General features: G+C 38.8%; 1 protein-coding gene across 1 annotated transcript in view; it reads right to left on the reverse strand.

The window, feature by feature from the left end:
• Nucleotides 1–10,611, reverse strand: part of LOC146495059 (L-rhamnose-binding lectin SML-like) — a 29,727-nt gene extending 19,116 nt beyond the window's left edge. Inside the window, exon 1 of the mRNA XM_085146703.1 lies at nt 10,565–10,611. The gene's annotated coding sequence lies outside the window, so the exon portion shown is untranslated. The remainder of the gene's footprint in view (nt 1–10,564) is intronic.
• Between the last annotated feature and the right edge of the window lie 6,088 nt (nt 10,612–16,699).

The following is a 16,699-nucleotide window of genomic DNA, read 5'->3' on the forward strand; positions in this document are numbered from 1 at the left end:
TGCAGCAATTTAATTTATTTATCCTCTTTAGCTGATAGTTTGTGAGGCCCAGGTAGACTGTATAACTGCATCTCTACCAGTTTTTCTGCACTCCAGGCTCTTCTGTTCCATGTGAGGGGATTTTCCTTAAGGCAGGAGAAATTATCTCCATGAAAAGAAACAGGTTCGGCCATCGCACAGTGGAACAAATTTTCTTCTTAAATAAAGGTTTAAAAGGGTTACCTTAAATTAGAGATGGCACGATACCACTTTTTTATGTCCGATACCGATACCGATATCATAAATTTGGATATCTGCCGATACCGATATGAATCCGATATAGTGTGTTTTTTAATCAGTAAAATTCTTTTTTTTAATATCTTGCTGCTTTTTGTATAAGTTCATACTCAAGTTAAAAAAACAACAACAACACTAAAGCTATTCTGTTATACCTGTATGTAAAAAAAACACACTGCACCCAAAATATTTCATAGATCAGCAACACTGATCAATGTAATAAAGTTAAACCTACCCCATCCTCCCTATTCTGGTATTTTAAAGAGTACTTAGCAGAAATATTAAGCAACCTAACTAATAGGGTTGCAAACTCCCAGGAAAAGAAAATAGGGAACCACCCTCTTCCTCATGATGCTTAATCAATGTAATCAACTTTAATTTGATGCAGGGTGAAAAAAATTCACAGAAATAAATTATTTTTCAAGAATAATTAAATAGATTCAACATCTTTCTTCAACAGAATTGCAGACTGCACAGATGGTACCTTCCCAAAGGAAAAAGTACTACTACTAAAAAGTACTAGGGTATATTAGACTTAACAGTTACTATATACAGTAATGGACTTCTATACATTTTACATCAGATTAAAACTTTGGGTGTAAGATTCAGATAATTATTAAATAATTAAAAGCTAGATATTTTAAATGAGAATAAGAAAGAAAAGTATGTCTTTGTGCCCCCTTTTGCCTGTTCATGCCCTATCGGCCCCCCTGGCTAAACTTTGCTAGATCCGCCCCTGCACAGTTACCAGCCGTCAGCTGCATAGAAAAAGATCCTGGCCTAGAAAGTAATATTAAATAAATTCTAACAACAGCTTATCAAGCTTAATAGTGCTGCTGTTGTTCAGCCGCTAGTTTCCTCTTTCTGGTGAGAAGTGGGCCAAAAACAAAGAAGAGAGACCTACTCGCGACAGAAAAGCCGATCAGCTGATCATTAAGCAGTTTCAGATTGAAGTAGCAGCAGGAGAGAGAGAGAAGAGGCAGTTGGTCTATATATCGGTTGTTAAGCTTAACGCGGGAATGCTTTACAGACATTCAGAGATGAACTTACACACTTGCTTTACTTCTCTCTGAGATAACTTCCTCGGAGATGAAATGTTTGCTAGCAGGCTACAAATACACACAGCCGCTCTATCACGTGACCACACTGCTCCGGCTCGCCATGTCGCCAAGTTTTGTGAGGTGCTTTTTTGATATTTAATGGATCGGATTACATTTTTTATTTCTCTCCGATATCCGATCCAGTAATTTAGGTCTGTATCGGACCGATACCGATACGTAATATCGGATCGGTCCATCTCTACCTTAAATGCATCATGTTGTAATTTGCAAGTTCATAAGCATTTTCAAGCATAGGCCTGACCCGTCTCCCCAATGGGATGTTTGTGTATTGTATGTACAGTCGGCAAGGTCTGTCATCTCGGTTGTGGGCAAAAGACCTGCAACTGACAAATAAAGGCTATCTCATCATCTCATTTTCCCTTTCCAGTTCACAATCAATTCTACCCCCAGGTCAAAAATATGTATAGGAAAATTTCCCTAATATAATATTATTTATAAATATACCCCTCCGGCGATTAACTGAAGTACATGGAGGCGGGACCTCACAGCAGAAGCATACTCCATAATGTGTTGTACCAGGGGCGATTCTAGGATCAGAGCTTTGGGGGGGCTGAGCACCCAGAGAGCTGCCCAGCCAGGCAAGATGGCTTTACTCGTCACGATGAGACTTCTTCCCTGTCTCTGTCAGTCCCTGCATCCTTAAATGTCTCCAGTTGTCCCTAGTTCCCTCTGACTGTCTCCTTGGTGCATTTATGATGAATGATGATCATAGTGAGTAAGAAGTAAACTGAGCGCATTTCTTGGACAGAGATTCACTTTTAATGTGTATGTATAATACAATACAGATATATAAAAATACACTCCAAAAATAGAGTCCTTGAAATGTACAAATCTAGAAAATATTGATAAAAAATTATAAAAATGGAGGCAACTTTGCCTATGTGTCATGATTCTGGGTCTTTTGACCCAGCGTTTTAAGTTTGAGTTTATTTTGTTCATTAGGTTATCTAAGTTCATTTGTTTATTAGATTGCCCTTGTGTGTCCAACCCCTGTTAAGTCTCCCTTGTCCTTCATGTGCTTCATGTCTGTGTTTCTTATGTTGTCATGTTTGCGTTTCATTATGTTTCCCATTTTATTTTGAAAGAGGTCCTGTGTTCCTGCATTTTTTTTTACTCTTCCCCTGTGGCGTTGTTATGTTCATGTTGTGTCTACTGTGCCTTTCTGTTCCATGTTTCAGGTCCCTATGTTCTGTCTCCCCAGTCTGTTAAGTTTACATGTCTTGAGTTCCGTCAGTGTGTTTCCTGTTTTACTTTCACAGTCTGTCCTATGTTAATGTTTCTAGTTTTGCTTCCCTTGTCTCGTCCTGCCTAATTACTCCCAGCTGTGCTCTCCTCCTGTGGCTCATTCCCCCTCGTTATCCCTCAGTGTATTTAAGCCCCATGTTTCTCTTTGTCAGTGTTGCGTCCTCCCTCATAGCTAGGGATGGGTATTGACAGTGGCGGTCCTAGCCTGTTTGGCGCCCTGGGCGAACACTCCCTCTGGCGCGCCCCCCACCCCCCCCCACACACACACACGCACGCACACACACACACAAAACATATTAAGGATTGTACATTAACATAAAACTGTTGTACACACACATATGAAGAGAGAGAGAGAGTATGCATAGTATGCAAACGGCTACCTAACAGCCATCATAATTCGTCATACAATGAGAACAGGACAAATCAACAATGACTAATTAATATTAAAAACTGTAACATAATGTATTGTTTGGGGTTTAGTCTGTTACTGTTACTATTTTTACCATTTCTTCTTGGAGCAACTGTAACGCACATTATTTCCTTAGAGATTAATAAAGTATTCTGATTCTGATTGTTTCAGGATGACCTGCCATTATCCAATGACACATCTGCTTACCTGTATCTTTTACTCGTTTCTCTTCCTCTTCTTTTCTCTTTTTTCTAAACTGAGGACCTGATGGCTTTGAACTTTTCTTGTCCATCTTCCATTGGTTTTAATTTTGCACTCCAGTATGAACACATGGTCACCACAACATGATCTAACACACCTACACCTTAGTTCACAGATTCACTTTGTCTAGGGTGCATTTCTGAGATTTCACACAACCCAGGATTCATATCATGAATCCATAATGGACTTGGATTTACAACATTATAAATGAAATGTGGTCTATTTGGAAGCAGCAGGGCCCACCGCCCCTTTCGACGGGTTGTGTGTGAGACTTTAAATCATCAAACTGTAAATTTGAAATTGTTATTGATCCCTTTACCCCGAGTCCTAACGTGTATATTTATTTTCTTACTCTTCTTATATATATTGTTTGTTTACTTGCACTGCTGTAACTGGAGCCTCGTCGTCTCGTCTCTATATACTGGACTGTAGCGGAGATGACAATAAAGTTTACTTTGACTTCAGCAGCTAGCAGGCGCGCCGAGGGCTCTCGCGCTCACTTTTCGTGTATAGAATTAAAAAAACACCAATAAAATAAAATAAAAACATCGGTGAAAATTATAAGTCTGTATTATAATGTCTGGTGTTTTTGTGTTTGTTGGTTTGTTTTTATTTTGTTTTACTTTGCGAGTTGGTTATTAGATGCTGCGGTTAGAAAATCCCCCGCCGCCCCGCCCCCCTCTTCCCTGTGTCACAAGCAGCAGGCGCTCCTCGCAAATGAAGGGCGCCCTTACTCCCAGCAAATGGGCGATAGAAAACGAATCGGTGCCTATGCCATTCCCAATATGCGCTGGCTGACGTCGGGGCAGCATGAGTACGAGCATTTTTTTTTTGCCGATGCCGGTGATGGCTCCCCCCACCACGATGCTGCCCCGGGCAACCGCCCGTGTCGCCCGTATCTAAAACCGCTACTGGGTATTGATAAGATTTTCACGATTCCATTTTCGATTCTGTTTAACGATTCGATTCTTTATCGATTCTCTCATCGATTTTTTTTTTTTTTTAAAAAGGAGAACACTAAGGTCAATTAGCTTAGATCTTTGTTTTATATCTTCTCTTTGAACAAGATAGACATTTAGGAGTAACATGGCCTTACAAACCCAACAGTGAGATCTTAACAGATCCAACCTACGGCTCTTCAATGGGGTGTCACAGGGTCCCCAGGAAAAAAAAATTGTGAATGTAAAATAATAAAATAAATATTCTTCTGTAGCAATTACACAAGAATATCCAATAATGTCCCTGCCTACAATTAAACACATTCACTTACCGAAAATCGGGGGCATCTGCTGTGGCAAATGGGTGCAAGCCTTTTACCACAAACTTAGTCACTGCTCGGTGACATTCATCTATCCTGGCCTGAAAGGAGACGCTACCGGTAGACTGCAGCGAGAACTGCCAGCATCTGAGCCAGACTCTGTCTGTCTCATCATGGTCACCTAAATGCACAGTAATGGCAGGTTTTGTAATAAGGCAGATCGCGCTAACATAATATGCACTGTTAGTTGATTATTTACCTGCCGTATTAACGGGAGAGGACGTGCAAACGTACCGCGGCTGCTGGGTTGAGATTCACGAGTCCAGAGCGGAATTAAAAACACGACATTTATTTAAGATTATCGCGCGTTTTGTGAGCAAATGCTTTTGCATATTCGTAGTGTTTCCTCCCTTAAATGAAATATCTACTTTGCAAGTATTGCAAGTTGCCCTGTTGTCATCCGTTCTCGTAAAGTATAACCAAACTTTTTAGCGTTTGAGCCGCCATGTTTCCTGCCAGGTAAATGACGCTCCGCAACGTGGTGACGTCATTCGGGGCGACTGGAATCGATAAGGGAATCGTTTGCAAAAATGGCAAACGATTCCAAGGAATTGAAATAGTGGGAACCGGTTCTCAACAAGAACCGGTTTTCGATACCCATCCCTACTCATAGCCTTGAAACTCACTTAAAAGTATGTGAAGACAAGATTCCCCCTTGTGAAAAAAAAAAACAAAACGAAAAAACAAACAAAAAAAACAACAACAATTAGGGAACAGTAAAATCCAATCTCTACAGCCTTAAATAACAAATAATAGTAATAAAATAATATCTAAACCACAGAGAGGAGTATACACTAGAGCAGGAGTGTCAAACTCCAGACCTTGAGGGCCGGTGTCCTGCAAGTTTTAAATATCACCCTGGGTCAACACACCTGAAACAAATGATTAGTTCATTATCAGGCTTCTGGAGAACTCCAAGACATGTTGGCTGTATTCCAATTCAGGGTCTGCAGCCTTAAAGTACGCAGCCTTAACGGTCCACAAGTGCCGCGTACTCAAAGACCACTAAGGCCGGAAGTGAGAGGCTTGTGAAATGGGACGTCTAGCCTCCGTTGCTAGGCAACCTGATTGCTAGGCAACCTGATTGCTAGGCAACCCCGTTGCTAGGCAACCCCGTTGCTAGGCGGTTGCTAGGCTAGGCTGTTGCCAGGCAACCCGGTCGCTAGGCAACCCGGTTGCTAGGCAACGTTTCATACAGCTTTGTTTGACAGAAATGAAGGACAAAATCTTTTGTTCATTTGTGACTGTGAAATCATGATTATTGGGCTTCACTTCTGTACTGAACAGTCATTTAATGAATAACTGGCTTGGTTCAGAATTAATTGTGCGTGCGTACACTGTAAACCCGAATGTTCAAAGTAATTAAATAGACTAAGTAGTGTATACTCAAAGTCTTTAAAAAGTTCTGTTAACTTAAATATGTCAAGTTCGTGTAACATGTTCTTCTTTTTGAGTAAATGAAACTAATAATTTTTGATTGAATTGAACTATTTCTATATTAAGTAAGCATCACTTAAAATCATAACTTAAGCACAACGTAACACAGTTAAGTTAGGACATATAAGAATGGTAAAGTTCTGTTATTTTTGTTGTTTCAAGTAGGTAGGATTTAATAATAAACTTAATTTATGTAGCACATGCTAAAATACAATAAAATCTCAAAGTGTTTCACCAAATAAGTAAAATCAAATAGTCTTAAATGCATTAGTGGAAGACAAAATGTATTTATTTTAATATTCATTGTTATCAATGTATCCTATATATATATTTTAATTTTTTCCGTAAGTGTTGAGCAGCTGCAGGAATCAATTTTTATTCCGAGTTAATCTCTGATTCACCCTCCGAAGCGGAAGGCGGCGCTAATGAGCATTACACACTGATCGTTTACCGCTATTTGGAAAAAAAAATACGAAACACAGAAGTAGTAAAGGTATATGGGCGGGAAACAGCACCAAAGAGGCAACACGGACGACTGGAGAAAGTTGGACCTAACGGCAGCAACTAGCATCACTGGACTTACAGTAAGTTTTCAATGTTGATATTAGTTTATTGTTAAAATACGAATATTTAGTTGTATTTTGGGTGCGTGTCGAAAAGAATAGCAGAAATGTCCGGTCAGTGTTTTTTATGTGCTTTGCTGCTCTCCCCGAAGGAAACTTTGCGCTTGCAGAGCTAGCATTAAGTTGTTGTAATGAGGGTCGCAGGCTGTTTAAAAAGTTAGATACTACTTGTTCTAGAGGTGGTGCCTGGTGGCCTAGTATGAAACAAAGTGTTTTAATCTCTCTAAATTTTTAAACCCCCTCTCATGACTCAGAATAGTTGGGTCCAAACAAGCCCGTTGTCCCTGCAGTTACACAGCCGAGATACCTGTCTGCAGTGAGAGTGCTTTCAAGCCACTATATTTTATAGAATCGCCCCTGTACCAGGGGCGATTCTAGGATCAGAGCTTTGGGGGGGCTGAGCACCCAGAGAGCTGCCCAGCCAGGCAAGATGGCTTTACTCGTCACGATGAGACTTCTTCCCTGCCTCTGTCAGTCCCTGCATCCTTAAATGTCTCCAGTTGTCCCTAGTTCCCTCTGACTGTCTCCTTGGTGCATTTATGATGAATGATGATCATAGTGAGTAAGAAGTAAACTGAGCGCATTTCTTGGACAGAGATTCACTTTTAATGTGTATGTATAATACAATACAGATATATAAAAATACACTCCAAAAATAGAGTCCTTGAAATGTACAAATCTAGAAAATATTGATAAAAAATTATAAAAATGGACGCAACTTTGCCTATGTGTCATGATTCTGGGTCTTTTGACCCAGCGTTTTAAGTTTGAGTTTATTTTGTTCATTAGGTTATCTAAGTTCATTTGTTTATTAGATTGCCCTTGTGTGTCCAACCCCTGTTAAGTCTCCCTTGTCCTTCATGTGCTTCATGTCTGTGTTTCTTATGTTGTCATGTTTGCGTTTCATTATGTTTCCCATTTTATTTTGAAAGAGGTCCTGTGTTCCTGCATTTTTTTTTACTCTTCCCCTGTGGCGTTGTTATGTTCATGTTGTGTCTACTGTAGAGATGGCACGATACCACTTTTTTATGTCCGATACCGATACCGATATCATAAATTTGGATATCTGCCGATACCGATATGAATCCGATATAGTGTGTTTTTTAATCAGTAAAACTGTTTTTTTAATATCTTGCTGCTTTTTGTATAAGTTCATACTCAAGTTAAAAAACAAGAACAACAATAAAGCTATTCTGTTATACCTGTATGTAAAAAAAAAAGAAAATAGGGAACCACCCTCTTCCTCATGATGCTTAATCAATGTAATCAACTTTAATTTGATGCAGGGTGAAAAAAATTCACAGAAATAAATTATTTTTCAAGAATAATTAAATAGATTCAACATCTTTCTTCAACAGAATTGCAGGCTGCACAGATGGTACCTTCCCAAAGGAAAAAGTACTACTACTAAAAAGTACTAGGGTATATTAGACTTAACAGTTACTATATACAGTAATGGACTTCTATACATTTTACATCAGATTAAAACTTTGGGTGTAAGATTCAGATAATTATTAAATAATTAAAAGCTAGATATTTTAAATGAGAATAAGAAAGAAAAGTATGTCTTTGTGCCCCCTTTTGCCTGTTCATGCCCTATCGGCCCCCCTGGCTAAACTTTGCTAGATCCGCCCCTGCACAGTTACCAGCCGTCAGCTGCATAGAAAAAGATCCTGGTCTAGAAAGTAATATTAAATAAATTCTAACAACAGCTTATCAAGCTTAATAGTGCTGCTGTTGTTCAGCCGCTGGTTTCCTCTTTCTGGTGAGAAGTGGGCCAAAAACGAAGAAGAGAGACAGACTTGCGACAAAAAAGCCGATCAGCTGATCATTAAGCAGTTTCACGATTGAAGTAGCAGCAGGAGAGAGAGAGAAGAGGCAGTTGCTCTATATATCGGTTGTTAAGCTTAACGCGGGAATGCTTTACAAACATTCAGAGATGAACTTACACACTTGCTTTACTTCTCTCTGAGATAACTTCCTCGGAGATGAAATGTTTGCTAGCAGGCTACAAATACACACAGCCGCTCTATCACGTGACCACACTGCTCCGAAGTGCTACGGCTCGCCATATCGCCAAGTTTTGTGAGGTGCTTTTTTGATATTTAATGGATCGGATTACATTTTTTATTTCTCTCCGATATCCGATCCAGTAATTTAGGTCAGTGTCGGACCGATACCGATACGTAATATCGGATCGGTCCATCTCTAGTCTACTGTGCCTTTCTGTTCCATGTTTCAGGTCCCTATGTTCTGTCTCCCCAGTCTGTTAAGTTTACATGTCTTGAGTTCCGTCAGTGTGTTTCCTGTTTTACTTTCACAGTCTGTCCTATGTTAATGTTTCTAGTTTTGCTTCCCTTGTCTCGTCCTGCCTAATTACTCCCAGCTGTGCTCTCCTCCTGTGGCTCATTCCCCCTCGTTATCCCTCAGTGTATTTAAGCCCCATGTTTCTCTTTGTCAGTGTTGCGTCCTCCCTCATAGCTAGGGATGGGTATTGATAAGATTTTCACGATTCCATTTTCGATTCTGTTTAACGATTCGATTCTTTATCGATTCTCTTATCGATTCTCTTATCGATTATTTTTTTTAAAAAAAAGGAGGACACTAAGGTCAATTAGCTTAGATCTTTGTTTTATATCTTCTCTTTGAACAAGATAGAAATTTAGGAGTAACATGGCCTTACAAACCCAACAGTGAGATCTTAACAGATCCAACCTACGGCTCTTCAATGGGGTGTCACAGGGTCCCCAGAAAAAAAAATTGTGAATGTAAAATAATAAAATAAATATTCTTCTGTAGCAATTACACAAGAATATCCAATAATGTCCCTGCCTACAATTAAACACATTCACTTACCGAAAATCGGGGGCATCTGCTGTGGCAAATGGGTGCAAGCCTTTTACCACAAACTTAGTCACTGCTCGGTGACATTAGTCTATCCTGGCCTGAAAGGAGACGCTACCGGTAGACTGCAGCGAGAACTGCCAGCATCTGAGCCAGACTCTGTCTGTCTCATCATGGTCACCTAAATGCACAGTAATGGCAGGTTTTGTAATAAGGCAGATCGCGCTAACATAATATGCACTGTTAGTTGATTATTTACCTGTCGTATTAACGGGAGAGGACGTGCAAACGTTACCGCTGCTGCTGGGTTGAGATTCACGAGTCCGGAGCGGAATTAAAAACACGACATTTATTTAAGGTTATGGCGCGTTTTGTGAGCAAATGCTTTTGCATATTCGTAGTGTTTCCTCCCTTAAATGAAATATCTACTTTGCAAGTATTGCAAGTTGCCCTGTTGTCATCCGTTCTCGTAAAGTATAACCAAACTTTTTAGCGTTTGAGCCGCCATGTTTCCTGCCAGGTAAATGACGCTCCGCAACGTGGTGACGTCATTCGGGGCGACTGGAATCGATAAGGGAATCGTTTGCAAAAATGGCAAACGATTCCAAGGAATTGAAACAGTGGGAACCGGTTCTCAACAAGAACCGGTTTTCGATACCCATCCCTACTCATAGCTGTGTGATTTTTCCCTCTGGCGCCTTGTGCTTTAGTTTTCCTGGTTTAGTTTTGTATTGTTTTTCGTGTCCCACTCCACGCCAGCAATAAAGCTGAGTTTACTTTTTGTCTCTGCGAGTTTGCGTTTGGGTCCTACTCTTGCCTGCACACAGCCGTATTGTGACACTATGGTACAATGTACACAATGTATGAAAAGATCTTTACTGCAGATACTACTATGGCTCTGCAGATTTTTTTCTTTTATTTTAACCTATGTTGCCTCACCTTGAGGTTGGCAAATCAGTTTTGGTGAACTATCTCAAGCATTTTAACAGTTTCTGTTGTGCCTGTCACTATTCCCTGTCTGTTTTCTTACCTGGTTCTTCCTGACCTTGTACTTTCTCCTCACGTTCCCCTCTTTCCTCCTCTCTCCCTCTTTGGACTGACAATCCTACACAAATAGATTGTATTCAATTAGATGAAAAAATTACATTAATATGAAAAAAAATATATTATTAAGATCACTAATAAAAAAAAGTCCTCTTACAGTTTACTTTCAACCAAAAGGCAAATAACCAAACCACATGAACATCTAATAAAAGATATAAACACTGATCCAACATTATCCTTTATTGACGGATCATTTGTTCTTACACTTTTACCTGAATGTTGTTCCTGGGTTTAATATCGGCACATGCACATATGACAAAACAACCAACTTCTCTCATTCCATTTCAAACAGGACAGTGGCAACAACAGTAGGCTACGGACAATTTTAAGTTTTAGATTTTAAATAGGCTGCATAAATTTCAATGGGAGCAACAGGACGGTCAAATGTTGCTGATTTTACTACAGAGCAGGACGGATTGTAGGGTAGCAAACATCGTCGGAAAACACGTTTTCAACACTGCATGTTACCTGGGTGTAATGTTTCTCAGCTAAAAGGAAACATGGTCTGACTCCTACCTAAATATATAAAGAGCAACTGAAGGTTAAATGCAGTTAACATGTCCTGTTTTAAGCCAGGCACTTACACCTCCGCTCCGCTGCGTCTAAGCTATCTTCACTCTGGCAGCAAGGGGCTAGAGCCAGAGTAGGGGAGAGGCGTGTGACAGCAAAGAAATGATTGCTCAAATATAAGTTACCTTACTTTTTCTATGAAGTTTATATGTTTGTAAAAAATAAAGTAAATCATCTTCTCTAAACAGGTTTAAATAAACTCAAGTTTCCTTTTATAATTTTCTTGAAAACATGTTTTTGGGGTGTTTTGCAAAACTGTGAGTTTCCTCAGTTACCCACTTTTTCACTTCACTTAAAAAAACTTGCAGATCTGGCATATTGATCTCAGGTTTGATAGCGTATCTGTGGACAGTCAGCTTAAAGAAGAATTTGCAAAGTTCATTGTATTTATTTAAGATAATTTTTGACAGTCACAGCTGTGGCACATAAATTATTTTTATAAGACATTTATCACAGACTATAGACTGACAGGACTACGAGAAACACCTTTTAGTTATTGTTCCTTTTTAGTCGTCTAAAAAAATGTTAATATAAAAGCATAGGTTTATCTGTTTTAAAGACACAGATAATTTAAGACACAATTACACAAGTATATTTCAAGAAGACATTGTAAGCAAACATTTAGGGGCTGTCGTTTCACATGTTGCTCCTCCTATCAAGCGTTAGAGTCACCTTCCAGGTTTCCAGGTCACTTACTCAGTATATGTACTTGGACTGTACAATACATTACATTACAATACATTAAAAATCTTTATTTCTAGACATATAGCACTGACTGGAGTTCATAATTTGAAGCATTAAAAGTCGGATTCTGTAACAAAAAAATAAATGATTGTGATTGTTGATTTCTTGCTAGTTATTAACTTTTACCATTGCATTTACCATCATTGCAGCTTCTGATGATTTCTTTGATTTTAATATTTGTCCAGAGCTTCATCTATAATAACTGTAAGGTTAACAGTACTCTTGTCTGAATTATCTCTGTGTTTATGTGTGTGAGGGAAGACTCTCTAACAGAGTCCCAAAAGTCCAACACATGTTATCCTGTTTTTAGAGACATAATTTGTGCAGCATATACAGAATCTAACCAAACATTAAAGGATTATTCAGCCTTCTAATCTCTCTAATTTATTGTGTTTTACAATGATGCAGGCACGTGCAGAGGGGGGGGGCTAGAGGGGCTTGAGCACCCGCCCCTTTCCTGATGGGTGCCCAAAGTGCCCTTTTGTTGAGGCAAATTTTAAAAACATTTTTTTTTTATGTGTGTGTGCGTGCGGAGTCCTGTCTGTGCCCTTCAACAATAATATTTAACTATTAATCACAGTTTTGCTAAATAAAAGGATCTGGCTTGCATCAGTCACATGATCACATTTAACCAATGATCGCCCTTGACGACAGAACGCGCTGGTTACGAGCCGGGAACGAGCTCACAAAGAGCACGCGCATTTTTCCGGAGCTGCAGGAGAAACACCAAGTTAACTCAGAGACACAGACTGATGCGACACAACCAGTAAGTAGGTGTACAGCGTACACTGTAGTGTATAGCACACAGGAGTATTGGCTTATTATGTACACGTTGGTAAGTTGAAACAAACGAGCGTGCTGTGTGTGCAACAGCGTGACATTACCTGTCCTTTTATTAACTGCACAAGTAGTGCTGGTCATAGCTGCTGGCTACCTGTGTAAGGCTGTCATGGGTCTGTAGCTCTGTCACCGTTTTAGGGAACATATTTAGTTTTAAAGTAAGTTTCCGGGCTTTTCCTGCCTTTCTGGAGGGATTATATTTCACTAAAAAAACGATCTAATATGCATGTCCACATAATTATGCATGTCCACATAATTATGCATTATTATAATTATAATATATTAAAAAACACACGCTGTATTTTAAAGAACATACATTAAGAAGCAGATTATATTAGATTCATATTTTAAATAAGACAAAATTTGGATTTTACAGCAGTAAAATGATTGTATCTCTACAGTTTAATAAGCTTTGCCCCTGCACAGAGTGGATAGTGAAACAAATGGAATCATAAATACATTATTTCATATTTCATATTTATTACTTTCCCCTCCTCATTGCTTTATTATTGTAGCTCTAGTAATAAATAATAATGTAAGGATTCTGGATCAGCACCATGATGCCCATAGTATATACAGTATTCTGAAGAAGGTCTAAAATGTCACTGTGTGTGCGTGCATGTGTGTGTTTTATTTAGATGGATTTTTTTTAATTATTACTCATGATATAACATTGTCCAGACATGGCTGCTAAGGACATGAGGAGGAAACAGTAGGAGCTGTGTAAGGCTACTAAAGGCAGGGCTATAACATTTTTCTGTCATCATTTTATTATAGATTAAGTGCGAGAGTTGTTAGGTGTGGATAATTAGATTATAGTTTATTACAATAGCAAGTTGTGCCTTGTTCTCAGATAGACAGCAAGTGGAGAGTGATATATGAGATGATAGGATGGAAGGAAGAAGAGAATCAAAGAGTGATTCACAGGCAGAGCCTAAATTATTTCTCACAGTTTTTGTTGCCTTATGGTTCCAAGCGCTGTCACCAATCTTTGCATTTTGTTATTATCTCATGACACTTGTTTAATCAGCTACCATCTCTCCTGTGGACTTTTTATTGTCTACAGTCTCAGATCAACACAGCCCTGCCCTTCCCATATTAGATTCTTGATGAATCTGTGTTGTTGTTATTCAGCCTGGTTCAATGTGCCCCTTTTTAACTTTGAGCACCCGCCCCTTTAAACCTCTCTGCACGGCCCTGCAATGATGGACATGGTTGTCCATACAGAAGATAATCAGTATTAAGACATCAGTCACAGCTGAATTTCTTTTTAATCTTGCATTAGTCCCACTTGTCCAGCAGATGTCCTTGTTATGTCTTCTGCACATCTTGCTTGTTTGTACGTCTCAACCATGCTTTGACCAGATCATTCAGCCTTCCTTCTTTTATTTAAAACTATGAACCATTTAATCCAGTAGACCATCTTGTAGTGGCGTTATTGCAGCCTTCAACGTGTCATTTTCAGATGGTTGTTTGTTCTGCTTTTTTTCCCCCCTTTAGCTTGTGTCACTTTGTGGCTGTATCTTCATCTCCCTGTTTTAATTTTGATGCTGTTTGCAGTCATTAAAATCTCCTTTTTGTTTTTTTTGTTTTTTTAATTTTTTTTTGCATCTAACATTTCCAGCTCTAAATGTTAACTAGAAAAGAGTAATAATTAGGCAGAACCCCTTGAAACTCACTTAAAAGTATGTGAAGACAAGATTCCCCCTGGTGAAAAAAAACAAAACGAAAAAACAAACAAAAAAAACAACAACAATTAGGGAACAGTAAAATCCAATCTCTACAGCCTTAAATAACAAATAATAGTAATAAAATAATATCTAAACCACAGAGAGGAGTATACACTAGAGCAGGAGTGTCGAACTCCAGACCTTGAGGGCCGGTGTCCTGCAAGTTTTAAATATCACCCTGGGTCAACACACCTGAAACAAATGATTAGTTCATTATCAGGCTTCTGGAGAACTTCAAGACATGTTGGCTGTATCCCAAATTCAGGGTCTGCAGCCTTAAAGTACGCAGCCTTAACGGTCCACAAGTGCCGCGTACTCAAAGACCACTGAGGCCGGAAGTGAGAGGCTTGTGAAATTGTACGTCTAGCCTCCGTTGCTAGGCAACCCGGTTGCTAGGCAGTTGCTAGGCAACCTGGTTGCTAGGCAGTTGCTAGGCAACCTGGTTGCTAGGCGGTTGCTAGGCTAGGCGGTTGCCAGGCAACCCGGTCGCTAGGCAACCCGGTTGCTAGGCAACGTTTCATACAGCTTTGTTTGACAGAAATGAAGGACAAAATCTTTGTTCATTTGTGACTGTGAAATCATGATTATTGGGCTTCACTTCTGTACTGAACAGTCATTTAATGAATAACTGGCTTGGTTCAGAATTAATTGTGCGTGCGTACACTGTAAACCCGAATGTTCAAAGTAATTAAATAGATTAAGTAGTGTATACTCAAAGTCTTTAAAAAGTTCTGTTAACTTAAATATGTCAAGTTCGTGTAACATGTTCTTCTTTTGAGTAAATGAAACTAATAATTTTTGATTGAATTGAACTATTTCTATATTAAGTAAGCATCACTTAAAATCATAACTTAAGCACAACGTAACACAGTTAAGTTAGGACATATAAGAATGGTAAAGTTCTGTTATTAAAATATCTACATAACATTATAACCACAAAAAACATAGAACCATAGAACTTCTTGCTCGCAAATTTCAAAACAGAGCATATACACATATACAAAAAAAAAACAACATGCTATTCAAAAACTCAGTGTGCACTGTCCCCTTTCTTCTAATCAACTTTCAGAACACATACATCAACTCTGTCCATTAACAGTTGCAATCACCACCTTTGCAGACATTCTCAGAATGTTCAGGACAGAAAGAACTTGTATAAAACTGAGCAACACTTGAAATTACGGTCAGAAAACAGACAAAATGCAAACAAATTAATTGTGCTGGACAAAAGCACAAATAACACTGGAACACTCACGCTAAAAGTTTCTTGTGGAGAGACTGGACCTTTGGTGACATTTTAAGGATGTCAAGCTCAAGAAACAGCTTCTGAAATACCTCAAACGTATATTTCAGTTTCAGTGGGTAACTTAAGTTGACAGCATAGATGACACCCATGAGCAGGAGGCAAGCGTTTGTCACACTTCCGCAGTCCTCCAGAATTTCTGTCCCCTCAATGATGACCGACACGTTCACAGGATCTTGGTTTTCCTGTGCCACATTGGGATGGATTACGATGATCTTCATCATGTGATTACTGCAGCCCTCTTTCAATGCTTCTTGGCTGACGTCCTGTGAAAACAAACAAACCACAATTAGCAATAACTAGAATAGATTCCAAGTAAAAGAAAAGGTTAAGAGAAAAAATTGTAAAAAAAAAAAAAAAAAAAGAGGTATACTCAATTTAGTATACTCAAATCAAACAATATTCATATGGCACTTTTCATACGTAAAGTTACAGAATGTGCTTCACAGAGGCTGACCCTGAGACAAAGAAAATCACTTTTGGGGGCCATCCAGCCTGGAGCTGTCCATGGGACGGCACGCGTGTTGGTAGACCAGAACCATTAAATCATTAAAATAGGTTATAAAGGTATAATCAAATTAAATACTCTTTTGCTCATAAAATAAAGTTAATAAGTGATCGTTAAATAGTCAGAAAAAAATCAGACAAAAGGCAAGTTAAAGTTTAAGGCAGATAAGATAAAGATTAAATATGATTTAAAAAATAAAGGGTAAGAGCATAAAGATTTAAGAAATTAGTTAAAAGCCTGATTAAAAATATTAATCTTGAGTCTTTTTTAAAAAACATCACAAGTGTAGAGAATCTTTGACCTTCAATATATCATCACAAGTGAAGACCAGATTATAAGGTTAGACAATAATTTTAATACAGTCAT

The sequence above is a fragment of the Neolamprologus multifasciatus genome, chromosome 20, assembly GCF_963576455.1.
Source record: "Neolamprologus multifasciatus chromosome 20, fNeoMul1.2, whole genome shotgun sequence".
Classification (NCBI taxonomy): Eukaryota; Metazoa; Chordata; class Actinopteri; order Cichliformes; family Cichlidae; genus Neolamprologus; species Neolamprologus multifasciatus.